The following is a 14,091-nucleotide window of genomic DNA, read 5'->3' as shown; positions in this document are numbered from 1 at the left end:
CACTGATTCTCAGATAGTGTGTCCCAAAGAGGCTTCAACTCCTGATTCTCTGACGAAAGCCAAGCAGCAGTCTGAGCCACATAAGTTAAGATAAAACTGCCAGTATGAACAACAGGCCAGGAGCCTTGGTATTTTTCCTCCCTGAAATGTTCATTAAAGGTCAAACTTTGTAAGCCTGCCATTTACTGGAATGAAAGAAGAGTAGTTAAATAGAAGCAAACGTTCTTTTTCACAAAAGCTAGTTTGTGGTACTATAATTAGGCTTGCTTATATGCATACCTAGAGTCAATTCTTCCACTTCCAGGAAATGATGGCAAATAATAATAATCTCCAACTGAGTATTTATTTCCATCTCCAAGATTTTCTTCTGTAGCCATTTGATAGATCAATCTCAAACCTACATTTCACTATGATGATGGCATTGACTGCCTGCTCTGAACTCTTCATTTTATTTTTAAGCATAATTAAAAATCACAAAAATGTTTAAAATATACAAGAGGAGATGGAAGATAATGAAAACAATAGGTGAAATACAGTTATTTGAAAGAGAGAGGTGAGACATCTAGGGATATTCAGTTTGTTTGAATTTTGGTTTAAAATACCTACTTTGGGCTTTCAGTGGAATCTGGCTATCCCTAGTTAGAATTTGGAATACTGATCAGATTCAATATTCTGGATTTTTTTAACCAAATTAATTTGGTAAAATTTGGTAAATTTGGTCATTGCTTCCTATGAGAAAATCAATCTGGAGGCTATACAGTGACCTGGGTATGTAAGCAGTCAGCCCGGCCTTCACCATCTTTAATGGGCATTTTAACATCGCTACTTGTGATATTAAAAATCACTAGGCCTCTGGATTTAAAATGGCAGTTTGTATTGCAACCAGAGAGCTGCCAGCAGTTGTTGAGTCCCACCTGAGTCGGCTTGGTTTCATTTTGTTTGGGACCACCCCCTCTTGGATTTACTCTTCGATATTGTGAGTCCCACCTGGGACAACACGGCATGAATGGAATGCCGCACAGGAATGCGGAGTGATTACAACTTGTAGTGTAATCTAGGTGTCTTTTTATTTTCTTTTTTTTCCCTCTTAATTTTATAAATATATGTATTGTTAGTGTGCTATGTTTAGAAACATGGTTTTTTTCTTGTTCTCTATGTTTGTTGTTTATTGTCTTGTGGTGTGTAGTTTATAGTTTAAATAAAGAAAATTTTAGAATGTGGAGTGATTAAGAGGTAATTGGATTGATAGTCCCACCAGCCCCAAAGGAATCCAGTGCAACAAAGGTCTCGCAGAGTCATCACCACATAACATATTCCTTTCCCTCCTTCAGTGATGAAATCTCCTGTCCTTGATTGAGGAGCTAATCAAATGTCATTCATAAGTTTGTACAGTTGTTCCTGGGAAAGTACAGTCCCCACCTAAACTCATCAATTTAGCTCTGGTGGAATTCACTAACAAACTGTCCCTGTTGTACAGCACTAGAACATGTTTTGCATTTGCTTTCACACACCGCAGCAGCTACCAATCAAGGTAATCAAACCATTTGTCAAACCCAGGAACCAACCGTTGGAGCCTTGTTCTAACGGCTAGGTGGGCTCTTCCACCTCAAAGCACATTTTACCTATAAAGGTAGGGCCCTGGCCTCATTCAAATCATGCATGCTTCCTGAGTCCAAGTGCTGCTCCCTTAGGGCTGCTTCCCTAAGTCTCTCCCTCTCTCCTGGCTGAGAATGCTGGTCTTTGAAGCTCTCTTCCTCCATGGTCCACACTGCTCCTCTGATTGGTAAATATACTTCCTCCCTCCACTCTATTCCAACTTCTGGCTAGCTTTCTAGGACTGTGTGTGTGTGTGTGTGTATCAACCATTTTCAATTAACTTCTTGTGTGTATGTTAGTTTTTCTTCTTTAAATAAAATTATTCTTTGACCTTAAAAGCACCAGCCTTGTCTGCTACCTTGGGGAGGGGACCTGGTAGAAATTGGTGGAGTTTTCCCACTTGTTACCCTTCTTGTATTGCCATCTTCCTTGCATGCTAATTTCCCCAACAACACTCTTACTCTCAAGGAGAGCAATTCCATTAACAGGTGTATGTGTCATTTTTCAACCAAACCGCCAAATTTGGAGAGAACATACTCCTGACTGTCCTCTGAAGACCTCTAAGTGTCATTAATATTGAACTCTCAGGGCCAATTTTATGGCCCTCTCAAAGAAGGCGCCCCTAGCCACTCTCCATTATTCCCTATGGGGAAAACTATCTGGGAGCTATCCAGTTTCAGTTCAGCAATGGTTTACAATAATAGTCCAACTCTAGGGAGGGGAGTAAGAGTAATGTGAATTCTAAGTTCAGTTCTGGTTTCTTACAGAAATTGGGCTTTAAAAAGTTGGATGAGACAACCTCAACATAACAAAAACTAATGTGCCAGTGCCCATATACAAGCTGTGTACAGACCTGAATCTGTACTGTAAATTCATAACATAGCCGAGAATATACTTTCTAATACTCTAGAAAGTATTACTCTAGAATAATACATATTCACTAAAAAGAATAAGAATTCCATTTTGAAGTGAGACAATGGGTCAATAATCCCCATATAAATAAACTTTAATATAATTAAGCGACTTCCCTTCCTATCCTTAGTTGAGCACTAGGGTTTTATTTTATTTTTATTAAAGCATTTATATATAGTGGACCTGAAGAACCACCACCACCTCACATCCCACCATCCCAATTGCACATGGATTTGCCCAATGCCTATATATACTAGAAAAAAAATTTAATCTAGCAATCAATTTATTGTCCCTTGAAGTAGGAAATTTGGAGCCTAGATCCAGTCTCCTCACAAGCAAATGAATGTTTGGCAGTATCTAAGCTGGAAAAACCTAACATCTCTCCAGTGCCGTAACTGAAGCCTCAGTCTAGTAACAAAAACTAAACTCAAAAGTCTGGGTCCCAGATGTGTCAATTCAGAGATGGTTGTTGATGATGTTGTTTATCATCTGCCTTTCACACTGAGATCCAAGTCGGATTATATACTGCAGGTGAATACAATATAATCAATAGCTAGGATATTCACTGATATAATGGATATAGGATAATGGATATAGGATATTCACTGATATAATTCACTAGGATATAATGAACAGCTGGAACATTCAATTAAAAGAGATACAATAGAGTATAGTAACCACAAATTGTAAACTAGCATAAAGCTGAACGCACAGACGAAATCTTTCTGAAGTAAAGAGTAAGAAATTAACATGACATCTTTAGCAACATTGAACTACCCAGTGGAAGTGTACTACTAGGCACGCATCAGCAGACAATACCCAATAGCCTAGTCTACACTCCCTATCTCTTATAAAGGTATCTCTTTGAGCTATTTCTTGTGACACAACCCTATATTCTGAGTAAAAAAAACCTCTTAAATAATTCAGTCTTGCATAGTTTGCAAGAAGTCAGAAGAGTGGGAGCTTTCCTGACCTCCTCAACAGGCCATTCCACACTGGGGATTACCATAGATAAAACACGTGCACGTGCAATTGTTGATTTAGCACAACTGAGGTATGGTATTTGCAAAAAGCTCTGTTTTGATGAGTAAAGTTGCCATGGCGGAACAATACAATATTTGCCAGGCCATACTAGAAAGCCTCATTTTCCAGTTCTTCCTACCAGTTTTGGATTTCCTCTGGATATACCTTTGTAATTAGAATAAAGTTAATGTTGGTATGTAACTTCTATGTAGCTTCCTCTTCATGACACATGAGCTGCACAAGAAGGAAAGAAAAGTGAGTGCATGAGTGTGAAGATTTTCCAGTGCAATAACAACAAAACCACAGAGTTTATTATTGCACGTGAACCATACCATTTCCGATCCAGAAAAATATCTGTGTATAGCAAATGACTTATACATGTGTCATGCTTGATAGTTCATATCATAACTAACATATTATAATTGGGGCACAAGATACAAAGCTCTTCAAAAGAATATTCCATTCTATTAACTTCAGTTTTCCAGAGAAATTATATTCCTTTTCACAAAAGAAAAGATATTACTTGCTTTATAAATATTCAGAAAAGAATCAGCCAGAAAAAAGAATACATTTCCTATGCTAAATGTGTATGCAAAGGAAAGTTTTTTAAAACAATAGATGTTTTGTACACTGACTCAACCTTTAATGTAATGCATACAATAAAAAAACCTTGTAAACCAAACACTTCATCATTAATTTCCTTGTTAAAAATATATCCTGAATATACTAGTATTAATTGGTTTATGGCACTACTTTCCCCATATCATTTATAAGGAAACACCTGACATTACCTTATGAAGAATAAAACTTGCAAGACCATCTGCTTGGAGAATGAGGAAGGATTTCCCCCTACTATAGAAAACTGCAATATAGTTACAGTATACAATTATATACACCTTGTTTCTATAGGACAAAAAGAGTATGGAGCAAAATGTGGGTTTGAAGAATATGAAAAAAATGTTACAAATTGCATTTCACAATTTAATCTAATTAGAAATACACAAAATATGGAATGCAGTTTCTGTATGACACTACTGATAACATCCACACATTTCTGAAGCTCCAAGTTTTTGTACAATCAATGTTTAGACTTAACCTTGAACCTGGAGGATGAAATCAGGCCTGCACAACTAGAGGACTCAATCTAACTGACTGTAGTCATAAGTTGAGACCTGCTGCCAGATGCCTGACAATTACCCACTTTGTGCATCCCCAGATTTCTCAAACTTAGAAGTCCTTTCAGTTAAAAGTCATGATTAATTTCTACAAAATGGTGCCCATTGCTTCTTGTTCTTCCTCAGAGGCACCAATACATTTGTATAATCTCTCATAGGTGGCACTCTGCCACTGTTTCTTTGATTTATATGCTACAGAATAGTTCATACATTTTAAGCTATTTACAAAGCATGTGTATTCCATAATAATCAGAGACACTGCTCTAAGATTTAAATTTTTTTTAAAAAAAACAATGCTTTCTTTTCTCTTTGGCAGAAAATGGGAAGGAAAAAGATTAAATGAGCCAATGTGAAATGTCAAATAGCTGTTATCTGAATAATAAAAAATGTTACAGAAACACATTTTTTCTTTATTTTTGACTCAGACAGTGGGTATTTTAACAGTGCTATGGTATCAAAAGCAAGACTAATACTTCCCTATCAATATTCAATAATATTCTCATTCCTTTTCCTCCCTCCCTCCCTCCTTCCTTCATTCCATAAAGCTTCTTTCCCACACTACCCACCAAGTTCTTGTGTGTCAATGTTTTTTGTGAGAAACATGAAAATCTGAGAATTAAAAAAAAACAATGAAGACGATATTAATAATCAGAAGAATTAGGGTTGCCAGCCCACAAAGGAAGTGAAAAAGACTGCCTCTAAACACATCTTCTTATGTGGATATCTCTTCTCTGTTGCTTGTTTGAATATATTCTCAGAGCCCTGTACCTTTCATTGTCCCATGACTGCTAAGCTTACTCAGAGCCTTTGATAAGGAACTTTGTTAAAAGCTTTTTGAAAATTCATGTATACTATACCTACTGCATTTCTATAGTTTAAATAAATATTTCTACCATTTGCCTTTCTAACAGAAAGAAGCTAGTCCCATGACTTCTGAAAGAGGCTGAAAGAAAAGCAAGTCCAAGCGGTGGCTTTTCATTGCTTGAGAAAAGGAATGGGATGGCCATTTAAATCTTTCCCATTGAAATCAGTGAAACTTGAAAATGGTTGGCTGGATTTTTTACTACTATTGACAGGATCTTATAAGGACAAACTGACAAATTACCATTGTTGTCCTAAGCAGAGTTATACCCTTCTAAGACCATCTTTTATTATTTATATTACAAAATGTTACAAAAATGAATATTATAAACAGTGACCATTTCTTGATAAATTTAACCAATTGTCAATTCTCTCTTTTCAGAAGGGAAAACAAATATTCAACAACAAATACACCTTTTAAACTTTTATTTGTAATTCCTGGAGGAGTGACTGTTCAAGCCTACAAAGTTTATTTTCAGCAAATAAATGGCAAGCAAGTAAGGTGAAGCCTGTTTACTTACCTCAATTAAGACTAGCAAATGGGATGCACATCCAGAAATATTCAGTTATTTACAAAGTAAGTAGGTGGCTGACCAATATTTATATAAGACAAACAGGTTTATTTGGACTGTGATTAACCCCCAAAATATAACGCAAACTGTCAAATATTTAGAAACAGTCCACTATGCTTGGTACAGGAGTTAGAATAATAAAATAGTTAGCAAGCACAAAATTATGAAATTTTAAAATAATAAAAAGTCAAAAGACATTGCATTATTTGCCTACACATTATAGTGTTTTACTGCATTGTTTTCCAATTTTGTAAACTTTTTATTGCATTTTGTATATATTGTAGTGTCATGTTTGTTCTCTAATTTTTAACCCAGTTTTAATTAATATTATATTTATTACTGCATTAAAAAAACCTTGAGTTGCAGTGAGAAAAGCAGGCTATAAATGAAGTAAGTAAATCCATAAATGCAAAAATGCACAATCCGTCCCCCACCTGGTCGGCAGCCAAGGGCTTGAGGCCGGGGGCTGCATTTGCCACCGTGGAGAAAAAGCGGCAGCATTTCCCCAGCCTCTCAGGGCCACATGGGTAAGGGGGCAGGGCTTAGTGTCTTAACAGCGCAGCCTTGCCCCTGTCCCCATACTTGCCGCTTTGTGCTCAGGTTGTACGGAGGGTTTTTTCCTCCTCTTCCCTGAGCGCTTGGAAGGCCTGTGGGGAGCAGCGCAGAGCCGAACCGCTTACCAGTCTGTGGCAGCAAGAACAGCTGAAAGGCGGTGAGAAGCAGCACGGCAAGCACGGAGTCGTTGGGAGCGTTTGGCTCCGTTTCTTCGGTTACACACACCCGCCTTTCTGACCAGCGTTGTTTTGCCGGCTTCAGGGGCTGCTCCAGCCTCTCCCTGGCATTGGCGCAGTGGCGCAGTGTGGATTCACATACCCGTCGTAATGGGGTGGTGGTGCTCAACTCCCTGGGAATAGGGGCGTAGGTGCCTTCTCCCTTGGGGGCCAATTCTGAGGGTGGTTTTTAACGCCCTAACTCCCTTACCGCTTGCCCTTGGGGGCTGCACTAGAGGGCTGGTGGGTATATATTGCTGAGCATTGGGGGGGTTATCTTATCTCCCCTCTCCCTATTACTGTCCATTGCTGCATCCCACAACTCTTGCTTGTTGCCAGGGGGAATTTGCCATTGGTGCCAATCAGGCTAGATCATAGGCATCTTTGCTTGATCCCAGGTTTTCCTTATAGGGGGCAGAGGGTTCAGCTTCCAACTGCTCTTTAGAAGGCGGCAGCCATTTTAGGTTGGGGACGCTCTGTCACCAGGCAGAACTGGGCAGCCATTTTAATTCCTTGGGAAGCTGACAGTCATTGGTAGGCTGCACATAGGCCTATAAGCCTTTTGGGGGGGGGGCGACTACGCTGTTTTTCTGAGTGGCGTGGTAGTAATAATAATAATAACAACAACAATACTTATATTAATTAGTATTAAAAGGGATTGCATACATAAACATGCCACCAAAAAAAGGGTCTGGCCCTTCCAAGGGGAAGCAACCAGCCAAAAAGCCCCCGCCTAAAAGGCCTCCCCCCACTTTATCATCTTTGGACGAGGATGACAGTGCTAGTCGTCAGGCCATTTTGAACCGCATTACGGCCTTAAAGTAAGCATGGGGGATGTGGGTGTCAGATGGTGCAAAGCGCAGTAGACCTGTTAGGTTGACGTCAGCTGCTGCTTTCCAGGCTGAGGTTCTTAAGCAGCTTTCTGCCCTTGAGGGGCCTTCTGTTTTGACAGGTGCGGCGGCTGCTGAGAACCAGCATCTGGGGGGAACAGCAGGCGTTGTGGAACTGGCAGGTGTCGATCCAGGCTTGCTTGAGGATAATGAACCTGTGGGGGTGGTTGTGGACCCGGTGTGGGATGGTAAGTCTTCCCTTATGCAGCAGAGAGATGGATGGCCATGGGGACGCTGGTGTCAGGACTCTGCCCTAGCATCCTCAGCTCTGCTGGCCTCACCTGGCATGCAGCACAGCACTGCGCTCAATCACAGCACTTATGGGGCTGGGCCAGCATGGGGCACCCAGGCATGGGGTGCCCAGTATGCCCCTGCTGACCCAGGTGTAATGGGGCAGATGGGCATGGCTAGTTGGCAGGGCTTTGATGGTAACTTGCAGCCCAGCCCATCTTCCACCTGGCCCAGCTATGCTCCATCGTGGGGTGCCACTTTTACTATGACCCCCTATGGCTTGGTTCCATACCAGGCCCTTCCATTTGGGGACACAGCCCTACCCTTGGGTGACCATCTTACCCAAGCTACTAGGGACAAAATTTTGAGAGGTGAGTTTGTGGATGTCTTCTCCCTTCTCTACAGGGAACTGGAGAAGAAAGACTAAGAGGACTTAGATGATAGGGACAAGGAGCGGCTGAAACGGTGCCGGGTCAATCATACCTGGGCCAATTGGCTCCCTGGGTTCCTGATTTATGCAGAAATTATTGTGTGGGCGCAGCCATGGAGGGCTGCAGCCCTTTTCCAGTACCTTGATATTATATACAAGGGGTACATTGGCTTCGTGGGTGCTGCTTGGATGCAGTACGACGAAGAGTTTCATATGCAAGCGGCAATGAACCCTGATTTGCCGTGGGACAAGATCCTGCAGCAACTTTGGCTGCAGGTGATGGCCCCTGCTAAAGCTAATCTCACTGACCGCTTGGATAGTGACCATTTAGTTCAGCGGTCCTCAAATCCTCCCAGTACCTGCAGGTTCGTGGGTCAGCCGGTTCAAGCACGGCTGTTGTGCTGGGATTTTGCAAATCAGGAAACGTGCACGAGGAAACCATGCAAATATCAGCATGAATGCCCAACATGTGGCAGCTCCCACTCCTTTAATTACTGCCCTAGGCGCTATAAAGGAGGTTGGGGCAAGCGGGGGGTGGGGCCGGCGGTAATGCCCAGCAGCAAGCTGGAAAAGGGTCCCAGCCCAATAAAACTGAGGGAACTTAAGTACCTCTTGGACAGTTATCCTAAGTGCGAGGATGCTCTGTTCTTGTTTAATAGGTTTAAGTTTGGGTTTAGGATTCCGTTCCAAGGTCCCAGGACCCCTTTCATGGCAGCCAATCTTCGGTCAGCGGCTGGTATGGAAGGGATTGTTAGGGAAAAGATTGCCAAAGAGTGTGCTGAGGGTCGGGTGCTGGGCCCCTTTGCGCCCCCACCAGTCCTGCGTTTGTGGGTCTCCCCCTTGGGTGTAGTCCCAAAAAAGGCAGCAGGTGAGTTCCGGCTGATACACCACCGTTCTTACCCCAGGGGGGGATCAGTTAATGATGCTATCCCTGACCACCTTTGCTCAGTTAGGTACACATCCTTTGATCAAGCCATCAAGGTTGTGAGCAGGCAATGTGAGCAGGGCGCAGAGATGGCCAAATGTGACATTAAGTCAGCATTTCACCTTCTCCCCGTTCATCCAGATGATTTTGAGCTGTTGGGTTTCTCATTTGAAGGCCATTTCTACATGGACAGAGCATTACCCATGGGGTGCTCAATTTCCTGTGCAGTCTTTGAACCTTTCAGCTCCTTCCTTGAATGGGCGTTGTGTCACCGGCATTGCTGTTGGGACACCATTCATTATTTAGATGATTACCTTTTTGTGGTGCCTTCAGGAACCGGCCAATGTGCCAGGCTATTGGAGGGCTTCATCAATCTAGCAGCACATTTGGGGGTCCCCTTGTCTCATGAAAAAACTGAGGGCCCGGCCACTGCCCTCACTTTTCTGGGCATTGAACTGGACACCATCCATCAAACCTCCAGGCTGCCACTGGATAAGCTAGCTGACCTCAGCGAACGGCTTGCTTCCTGTAAAGAGTGGCATAGAGTATCGCTGCATGAGTTACAGCAGCTTGTAGGCCACTTAAATTTTGCTTGTATAGTAGTGGCACCTGGCCGGGCTTTCCAAAGGCGGCTCTGTGCCGCCATGGGCAAGTTGAGGCTTCCCCATCATAGGCTCAGGATAGATACTGGGATTAGGGAGGACCTTTCGGTTTGGGAGGAATTTTTACAAGTGTTTAATGGCATCTCCTTTTGGAGGGATGACCTTCTGCTGGAAGCAGAACTGCAGGTACACTCCGATGCTTCTGGTTCTCTGGGATTTGGAGTGTTTTTTTGAGGGCACTGGTGTGCTGAGCAGTGGCCTGCAAATTGGGTAGAGCAGGGTCTTAGCCGGAACATCACTTTCCTGGAATTTTTTCCCATCTTAGTGGCAGTATTCCTATGGGGCCGTGAACTAGCCAATCACACCGTGCAATTCTGGTGTGACAATCTGGTGGTAGTTCATGTTGTGAACTCGCTTACCTCTAAGTCACGACGGGTCATGAAGCTGGTTAGAGCTTTCACGCTTCGATGCTTGAAGCTGAACATTGTGTTCTTGGCCAAGCATGTCCCAGGGTTGGATAATGGGGTGGCAGATGTGTTGTCTCGCTTGCAGATGTAGAAATTTCATCTGCTTGCCCCAGAGGCCGACCTGATGCCCGCCCCAATGCCACAGGAACTATGGCAGCTTGGAAGGTTGAAGCCTACAGGGCCATCCAACTAGCCATTGCCCCCAGCACACAGCAGTCCTATGATCGTGCAGTGAGGCAGTTTTCTGGGTTTATAAAGAAACAAGGACTATGACAGGTATGGCCAATTCCAGTGGATCACCTGATGCAATTTTGTGTGCAGCTGAAGGTGAGGGGCTTAGCGGCGAAGTCAATTAGGGGGCAGCTGGCAGCTTTAGCATTTGCCAGCAAAGCCCACAGGTTTACAGATGTCACTGGGGATTTCTGCCTTCGGAAAATGATAGAGGGTTGGTCTAGGGAGGCAGCCAGACCATGGGATGCTCGGGAGCCTATGTCTCCAGACGTCTTAAGTGGCCTTAGCGTGCTATGGAGTTCAGTGTGCTGCTCTGGTTACGAGGTGGCGCTATTTCATGCAGCTGCACTCACAGCCTTTTGGGGGGCACTTAGGATAAGTGAATTAGTAGCCCACTCCATTAAGGATGGCTCTGGGAGGGCCTTAATGGCCTCTGATGTAAAGTTTGTGGGGGATAGTGTCGCTTTACGAATTAGGCACTCCAAGACTGACCAGTTATAGCGGGGGTCTACGATTCAGCTAGATCCTTGTGCGGACTCAAAATTGTGCCCAGTCTTTGCTCTGAAGCAATATATTGCTCTTCAGGGCAACGATGGGGGGTTATTATTCTGTCACAGTGACGGAGCCCCATTGGCTAAGTACCAGTTCTGGACAGTTACTGGAAGGGCTCTGACAAACTTGGGTCTGCATGATGTTAAATTTGGCACCCATTCCTTTTGGTTTGGGGCAGCCTCGACTGCTGCGGCCATGGGCTACCCTAGTCAGGTTATCCAGTGGGTCGGCCAGTGGAGATCCAAGGCTTATCGGTCTTATATTTGCCCTCTGGGTGCTGGGAACCTCAACTGACTTGTTTTCTCTTTAGGTGCTGTGTTTCGCAGACGAAGGCTGCAGATCCTTGTGTGCGGACACAGCATGGTTTTTTGGGCGGCCCACCAAGCCAAGAGGACAACCATCGGGTCCCAGCTTGGGTTAAGTGAGTGGGCCACCATTGAGTGGCAGGGCCAACGAGGCCTAAGGTGGACAGGGTTGCTGCCATTGCTGTTTGAGGGGAGGGGTGGTCCTCCACCTGACATATTGGTCATTCACCTGGGTGGTAATGACCTTGGGCTTGTCAAGGGGCAGGCCCTTATTTTGCAGGCGCAGGCCAACTTGCAATGGATTGGCAAGCAATGGCCTGGTGTCTTAATTATTTGGTCAGAGATGCTTCAGCTCAGGGTGTGGCATGAAGCTTTAAACCCCAAAGGGATAGAAGGGGCTAGGTGCAGGGCCAATAGGGCCCTTCAGGTAGCTTTGGGGAAAGGGCTGGGCATTTATCTTCCCCACCCCAGGATTAAGGCCCATATGGCTGACCTCTACAGAGGTGATGGGGTCCACCTATTGGTGGCAGGCAACAACATATTTTTAGATGAGCTGAGGCAAGGGCTGCAACTTGCATTAAGTCACCTGTGGGGCACGAAGGCCTGAGCAGAGGCTCGGCCTTAGCGTTGGCAGTATTTAGTTGGGGGGGGGATGTTAGCGGGATGATGAGTACCCTTGGCACATCCCCATTGGTGGGGATATTAGGGGCCTGTCAGGATCGGCTGGCATGCTTGGCGGCGGCCAGTTGAGAGGGCAGGCTGCCTGGTGGGATCCCCTGGAAAAGTCCTGCCCTCATTCTCCGCGGTGGGGGTGCTTGGAGCTTGAAGGGGGAAACCATCCGCCAGGCCGGCTGGATCCCAGCCATGCATTTGGATGGCTCGCATCTGGGGCAGCAGGTCTCACCCAGACAGGTCAAGGTGGGGTCCAGGGGAGTGACCCCAGGGCTTGACCTGTACCGCTGGTTAGGCCCTTGCCAGGTTTCAGTTGTTGCAGTTCATGTTGTTGCAATAAATAAAAAGTGGCCCTTTATTTCCCAAGCCTTGTGTCTGCCTCTTTATTTTGACTGGGGGGGCAATACCTAGTCTTTGAAAAGAATAAACACTGGATATTCACTACTATTGGATATGGATGTAAAAAGATCTCAGCCTAAACAGAATCATATTGAATTTAAAATTAGTCTGCACTCAATCAATTTCCTTACTTACTTCCAGGTAGGTAACCATGTTGGTCTGCAGTAGAACAGCAGGATTATGGTCCAGTGGCACTTTAGAGACCAACAAGATTTTCAGGGTTTAAACTTTTGAGAGTCAGAGCTCCCTTCTTCAGATACAGGGAGAAGTGGAGATCCCTTAGCCTTTATATAACTGTCAGGAGGTGGGTGGGTGACAGTACAATATAGCTTGATGATAACCGAAACTAGCTTCTGTAGTAAGTTAAGCATGTCTCTATTCTGTCCTTTGGGTTCCATTCTTCTGTACTTCTAAATGAATTCAAGCACAATAATCTCACATTGTAATCTGCTCTTGAAGCTTCTGTTTGAGGACAGACTCTTTTAGGACAGAAATGGGCTTCCGGTTTGGGATCATGGTGGTCTGATGCAGCTCTAAGAGCGGAGCTGTCCAAGCCACTGTTTGTGAGGGCCAGCGGGGTGCTAGATCACCCGGGGGGCCCTGTTCTCAGGCGGAGAACAGGCGTGAACACTCAGGATCCAGAGGGTGCGTTGATCTCGGCTGAGGGGGGAGATCTGCGCAACGGTCCCCCACCCAGCCTTGAGGTCCCGCCCGAAGACAGACGGCAAAGATCTCTGCAGCGGCTTTGGAGTCATTGAATTGGCATAGGATCACCGTACCCAAGCTTCAGTAATTAATTTAGACTAATCTGGAATAATTTGAGTACCGAAACAGTGATTACAACCCGCAAATAGAACTATTAAGGTAAAGATTGCTATCTCTCTTTCTGAGAAGAAATTTGGCAAGAAGAATTGAATTAATTTGGAATATAAAGATTGCTAAGTGTTAAGGACATATTGGTTACGCTCCGGTAAAGTGACTGGGTTAAAAAAGAATTTATTTAGAAGAATTAGAGCAAAGAAAGTAATTATTGTTTACATACCTATGGTCTAAGAGAGGTAGCGAACTGTGGGAAACCTGAAAAAACGTGAGAACCGCTGTGTGGTTGTGATGGAGCAGGAAGTGCATCAAAGCAATAGAGTAACAAGCTGGAAGCGGCGGTCAACGGAAACCCGGAAAAAGAAGAGCACCATTTTGAAAAAGGGAAAGGGCAAGACCTCAACTCAAGTGGAAGTAGGACATCTTGGAGAAGGTTAAGGGCAGAAGCTTCGAGTTAAAAACATAGAGAAAAGACACCCGCCATTTTGGATACCAGAATTGTTTAATTGGAGAAGAATTTGTTTTAAATAAAGGTCTTAACTTTAAAAATAATAAATTACTTTCACCACGGAGTTGCAGAAGGGAGCGGACTCGTGGGAGCGAGGTAAAGCCAGCCGCACGATGTCGAAGAAGGAGTGGCAGTCGGCGTTGGAGAGTTT

The sequence above is a fragment of the Eublepharis macularius genome, chromosome 3 (genome assembly GCF_028583425.1).
Source record: "Eublepharis macularius isolate TG4126 chromosome 3, MPM_Emac_v1.0, whole genome shotgun sequence".
In the NCBI taxonomy this organism is placed as follows: domain Eukaryota; kingdom Metazoa; phylum Chordata; class Lepidosauria; order Squamata; family Eublepharidae; genus Eublepharis; species Eublepharis macularius.
The sequence above is the reverse complement of the archived record's forward strand: the minus strand, read 5'-3'. Positions refer to the sequence as shown.